A 7,062-nucleotide genomic window follows, 5' to 3' on the forward strand; every position below is an offset into this window, starting at 1 on the left:
GGCAGGACAGGAAAGGGACTACAAACCACATCTCCCTATCCAGGCTCTTCCTGCTCAGAACTAGGGCGGAGGTGAGCGATGGGATTCAGGAGCAACTCGAAGCAAAGAGGCTTTTGTGAAATGGAGAGGGTGCTAAGGGCATAACATGAAATCAATCTGGAAGGGGGGAGGGTACTGGTTTCTTCAGGACTTCAGTGCCAACCTCAGGAACTTGCCATTTTCCTAAAGTCACCAGAGACTATGGATCTTTTTGAGAAGGATGGAGGTGAGGGGCTGGGTGTGTTTTAGTAATATCAGTTACTTTCTAGTAGAGAACCGCTAAAAGAGAGCTGCCAGACATGTTCCTCATGGGCTAGCGTCTTCACAAGACACAAGGTCACACAGACAAGGTCTGGTCCTGGGAAGTGACCTAGGGAAGGCATTTTTTTCTTTGGGTTTATTCTATCTCCATCTCATGTTTGCTCCAGGAAAAGCAACCCAATAGGATGCATCTAGGTTTCCAGAGATGTAAATAATGTCCCCAGCTCCTGTATAAGCATTAGCAACATACATGCCTAAGCATAAAGGACAGCCTTTCATTTTCCTCATAGAAAATGCAGAAGAGACAAAACTCTTCTCAGAACACCACAAATGGATTCAGAAAAGACATAAGGAACCCAAAGAGCCCATAAACAGTTATCAAAAACACACCAGCTCTTCTTAACTCTCCTTGTGCAGACTAGAACTCAGCTGTCTCTCTCCATTCTTCTCCAAGTCTCCCCTCAGATTCTCCTCCTAGGACCTTCCCAACATTCTGCAGTCCTTCCTCTGGCACTTGTAAAGTCCCATGGTGTTCATGGGTTCACTGGTTCTTCATTCTCACGATAAAACCAGTCCATCTCCCTTTCCCATCATACATGCCCTGAATGGCATCACGTATATCACTTCTTCATTTGTAATCATGGATAACAGGCTGCAACCTCCTTAAACTCACCATGCATCTCTCCACTGGCTTTTGAACCTTCAGAGACTGTGTGTCACAGCACTTCTAATTCATGTAGATTTGCCAGAATATTGATTTTTTTATGAAAGAGAACATTTCTGACAGAAAACAGAGTTGGCCAAAAGCCTAATTTTCCTGATGTGAATCAGACTGCTGCTTCTATTAAGTCTTGGATGAGGTTTATTGGGCATTTGCAAGCTTTATACTTTTTATGTGTCCGATGGACTAATTCAATGGATTTCCCATTCAACTACAGGTCATAGGCTCAGCCAGAAGCATTCTTCATCCATTGGCTTTCCCAGTGAGCATAATTAGGGAGATCTCTTTTTGAGTATTGGTGAATGTCTTTGCAGAAGGCTTGGAGTATTCTGGGACGTTGTGTCACCTACAAAAGGAAGTATATGATGAATGGCACCACCTCTAGGGAAGCCCTCCTACATTTGATCTCTGCACAAGATACTGTGATAATGGAAGGCAATTACAATGAGTGTGTGGCTCCCTGATGCATGCCTTGGTATTGATGAGAAATTATCATTTAAGGAAGACACTTCATTGAAGAAGAACCTGTTTATGTTTGCTTTGTATTCTATCAAAGTGGTGCTTTTTATATATACATAATGAACCATAGGTGCAGTAAACTCTTGTATTCCCAACACCATTCATTAAGTTTATTGTGTGACTGTGTAGATGTGATCTGAAGGTGGAAAACAGCTGCAAAATCTCCTCATGGCTACAACAATGATGAAAACATGTCTCTGTCTCTCTCTGTCTCTGTCTGTCTCTCTCTCTCTGTTTTTCTCTGTCTCTATGTGTCTGGCTCTGTATATGTGTGTGTGTGTGTGTGTGTGTATGTCTGTTTCTGTCTCTCTAGATAGATAGATAGATAGACAGACAGACAGGCAGGCAGACTGACAGACAGACAGACAGATAGATAGATAGATAGATAGATTATAGAGAGATAGATAATAGATAGATGGAGATAGAAATAGATAGGTAATAGATGATAGATATAGATATATGGTATGTATATATGTATGTAGGTGTAGATATACACATATATGCATAAATAATATACTTTTTGTAGGTGCCATAAAGTCCCCCAAATACTCCAGACCTTCTGCAATGAGATCCATAAGCACTCAAAAAGAGCTCTCCTAATTATGTCCACTTGGAAAGGAAATGGATGAAGAATGCTTCTGGCTGAGCCTATGACCTGTAGTTGAATGGAAAATCCATTGAATTAGTCCATCACACATATACAAAGTGCAATATGTATTGTATGTGGTGATGACTCTCAGGAAGTTATTAAAAGATGAGCAAGTAGTTCCTAAAATCTTTGTGATTATATTTTGGGCCAGCATTAGCGTGTATTTTTGTTGTTTTTTAAATTCTTTGGCATCTCTTGCTCTTTCATGTATCTTGAAAATTAATGCCTTCGTGTATTTGACATTAAGATTATAAAGATGATAATTTAATAGGAAATGTACATTCCTTTATTTGTCTTCCATAAATCAACTGCACAAATAAAATGAGGGAGATGATAATTCACGACAGAATGACCTCTAAGTTTTGATGGACTGCAAGTCTAATATGAACCATCAGACTGATACCACCAACCCAGAAAATAAAAAAAAAACCTGAGATGATTCTAGATTGTATTAAAAGGCACAGTGTCCCTGTCAAGGGAGCTGATAATCTCCATGGTGCTGAGCGCTGATGGGCCACATATGGAGTATTATGGTTTGTTCCAGGTAGTAATTTTGAGGAAGGACAATGACGAATGAGATCATTCTCAATCCAGGGAAGGACTGACTTGGATGGCGGAAGGACTGAAGAACGTATTACACAGGATTTATTGAAGGAACTAATGAGGCACAATCTGTAGATGAGAAGACATTATTCTGGGTGATTCCCAAAGGCAAAGCTATAAACACTGAATGAAACTTGTGGAGAAACAGAATGACAGGATTTGAATTTTTTTTGTTTCCAAATATTTTATTTCTTTCAATTATATATAAAAAACAATTTTCAACATTCATTTTTAAAATTTTTGAGTTTCAAATTCTCTCCTTTCCTCCTTCTTTCCACTCCCCCCTCCATGAGAAAACAAACAATTTTAATATGGTTTATATATGTGTAGTCATAAACATAATTCCATATTAATCATGTTATGAAAGTAAACAAAGACCTGAAAACTTCCAAATAAACAAAAAATAAAGAAAAATTTTAAAAGTAAGCTTCGCTCTTCAGTTCTTTCTTTGGAGATGGATACTATTTTCCATCACAAATTCTTTTTTTTTTAATTTTTGCAAGGCAATGGGGGTTAAGTGACTTACCCAGGGCCACACAGCTAGGTCATTATTAAGTGTCTGAGGACAGATTTGAACTCAGGTCCTCCTGACTCCAGGACTGGTGCTCTATCCACTGCACCACCTAGCTGCCCCCCCATCATAAATTCTTCAGAATTGTCTTGGATCATGGTATTGCTGAGAATAACTAAGTCATTTATAGTTGATTACTGTACAATGTTGCTATTTCTGTGTACAATGATCTCTATGATCTCTCTTCAGTTTGCATCAGTTTGGGTCTTTTCAGATTTTTCTGAAAGCATCCTGATCACCACAAAATGATGATTTAAGGAACAATTTCCTATACTTTAGAGATTCCCCATCTGTCCATGTCCTCAAGTGAGTAATCATATGTTGGGGATGATAGAACTAGCTCTGTGATGGTTTGGGGTTTTTTGGATGGGAAATTCCCAGTGAGGAAATTCCCTAAGAAACGTCTATTTTCATATGGTTGTTGAGATTTTGCAAGTCTTCTTTGGAAAGTGTTTTACTCATATTCTTTGACCATTCCTCTATTGAGTGATGGTTCTTGATTTTATGTATTTCTGCCAGTTCCTTCTGTTTCATGGATATTGGTCTTTAGTCGGTGATTTTGTTGTTTAGTTGTGTTCAATCATGACCAACTCTTTGGGACCCCACTTGTAGTTTTCATGGCAAAATATTGGAGTGTTTTACCACTTCCTTCTCATTTTACAGATGAGAAAATGGGGCATACAGGGCTGAGTCACTAGTAAATGTCTAAGGCCACATTTAACTTAGATCTTTCTAACTCCAAATCTGGAACTCTGTCTACTGTGCCACCTAGCTGTCCCTTTATCAATGAGAGTCGATTCAAATATTTGTCCCACTTGGTTGTCTACCTTGATATTTTTTCTTTCAAAAGCTTTAGTTTTATTTAGTCAAAATGATCTGTATTGTATTTAAGACTCCCTATCGCTTATTTATTTCAGGATTCTTCCTCTAGTCACAGTTCTGAAACATATTTTCTTTATTTATTCTTTAAGTTGTCACCTTTTACACTTAGGTCACAGCTACATTTGGTGCTTGGTGTAGTATATGATAGAAGAAGCTGATCTAAATGTAATTTCTGCCAAATTACTTCCTAATTTTCCTAGCAGGCTCACCCTACCCCCCCCCAACCCCAGGGGGCCAACCGGAAATCTTCTCAGTAATTTATGTTCTTAGTTTCCCACTGGGTGACCCTTCTGAATTGCTTCTGGTTCTTACTTATCTAATCTGTCCCACTGACATGCTTCTCTATTTTGTTAGCACTACATTAGGTACAAATTTAATTTAAAAAAGAATAACTTTATGATACTGCTTTCTTAGTAGCTTTCTCAGACTAGCGATAACAATATTTATTTCATCCCTGTTTTTCCCTTTATTTCATTTGCAATCTCAAAATATTGTGTTCCTCTGACAGAGTGAAAGGAGAGAGAAAATATAGTATATGGTAGTAAGGAAGTACGAATGGAAGGAGTTGCTATCAGCAATGGCAACAGTGGAAAAACATGGAAGTAGCTTTTGTGATGGACTTATCACAAAGAAAGTGATCCACCCATGACAGAGCTGGTGGTGTTGGAACACAGACTGAAGCACATTTATTATTTTTGGGGAGTGGGGGAGGTTTGCAGGGTAGATGGGGTTGAGTGGCTTGTCCAGGGCTGCACAGCTGGGTGATTGTTGGGTGTCTGAGGCCGGATTTGGACCCGGGTGCTCCTGACTCCAGGGACGGTGCTCTGTCCACTGCACCACCTAGCTGCCCCTATTATTATTATTATCATCATTATTATGATTTTCATTTTTTCCCTTCCCTTTACTTTATTGCTCATGAGGATCTATATTTTGGGGGAGGGGGTATTATGTTTATTCTTAAACAAGAATATTTTAGTAATGTATAAAAAAACATCATTTGTACAAAAATCAAATAAATTTAAAAAATTTTTAAAAAAGAAAAAGAAAAAATATTGTGTTCCTCCAACAGAATTTAGTTAACTTGTCTACTTCTAAAAAAGTGTCTCATCAATAGTTTTATGCAATGAATATAGCTCTGAATAAGTCAAATAATTTGCCTTCAAATATGTGCAATAGGTATTGAACTGTTCTGCTTAGGTCCAAAAGGCAGAACTAGTAGTCATCGAGGTGTGGTGGTGGGGACGGATGTAAGGAGAACCTCCCCCAAAGCAGAGCTCCTCCAAAGCATGAAGGGGCTGTCTCAGAAGGAAGCGAGTCCTTGTCGGACTTCAAGCAAAGATTGGACAAACCATTAGTAGAGAATCTGGTGAGTTGGGCAAGATGGCCTCCAACCCTAAAATTCTGCTGTTTTTGCCAATGGGGTCATTCCTTTGCCTTCTTGACGAGAGCTGGGATGTCTCTCTTAATTGTAAGAGATAGAATTCATTGGGCTCAATCTGCGTGCAGTTTTCTGATAAGCTTGTTTGTAGTTGGAAGGGGAATGAGGGGGTCAACAGTCCTGCTGAAAAAAATCTCTCAGGGCAGGCATCTATGACATCATGAAAATCCAATCATGAAAGAGGACACTCTGTGAAGTTCTAAGGACCAGCTGATGGACATGGCAGGAGCTGTTGCTATTTTCCCAAACAATGAACAACACAAATGATGTCATCAGAGCTGCTAGAGGACCCACAACAAATTGGTTTGAATCTTTGGGCAAATCCACATGGAATCCCATCTCAGGGTTATGGCCCAACCTGCCTGGGGTTCCAGGATAGAAGTGAAGCAAAGAGGGCCTTGGTGTAGAGCTCCCCAGCTTGTGGTTCTTCCCCCTTTTAGTTCTGGGGACTGGCTCTAGAATTGCTGCTTAGAGTCATTGGTCTTCCTGGGTCAAGGGTCAGCCTGGAATAAAGGGTTCTAATAGGAAATGACATCCATCCTATATAGGGAGGACCATACTTGAGAAATGATGGCTGAGCCCTCAAAGGAGGATGGGAGGGAGGGAAGAAGAGATGGCATGTGCATACAAGCACACACACACACACACACATACATACACACACACACATACACACGCACTCCTTCACACTCTGTTAAAATTGAATCCTCATTCTTGTGCTCTCAGGTCACAGTCTTGGCCTGTGGTTCTCAGCAGACTGATGTAGTCAAGCTGTTCTCTCTCTCTCTCTCTCTCTCTCTCTCTCTCTCTCTCTCTCTCTCATCCTCTCATTTCATGATTGTCTCTTTCTTATTCCAAGGAAAAGACCTGGCTGATGAAGTCATGGGAATGAACACTGTCTGCCCCAGAAAACAAAAGTCATCATGTGGAAGTAAAGTCTTGGTGTGGGTGACCTTCTCCTAGACTATCCCCCACAGCTTCTCAATAACCTCTGGAAGCTACCAGCAATGGGGCTGGGTCTCCCCTTCCCCACCTTCCCCCGGCCTTCCTCCATCCCTCCACATGTATCCTGAGGTCCCTTGCTTCAAGGGTTCTGTACTTTCAGATGCAGGAAGTGAAAACCCAATGAAAACCCTCAGCATCTCCTCTCACCTATTGGGAGGTAGCTTGGGAATTGAACACAGGAGACCACGGAGCCAATATAAAATCCTCTGTTTGACCTTTGAAGTCTTTTATAACTTGGCTCTGCTCCTTCCTTTCCAGTCTTTATACACTTTACTTGTCCTCACATACCTTGTGATCCAGTGACATGGCCTCCTGTCTGTTCCATGAACAAGATCCTCCATCTCCAGATTCTGGGTGGACACAAGCCTGGAATG

Source organism: Macrotis lagotis, chromosome 6, assembly GCF_037893015.1.
Source record: "Macrotis lagotis isolate mMagLag1 chromosome 6, bilby.v1.9.chrom.fasta, whole genome shotgun sequence".
Taxonomy (NCBI): Eukaryota; Metazoa; Chordata; class Mammalia; order Peramelemorphia; family Peramelidae; genus Macrotis; species Macrotis lagotis.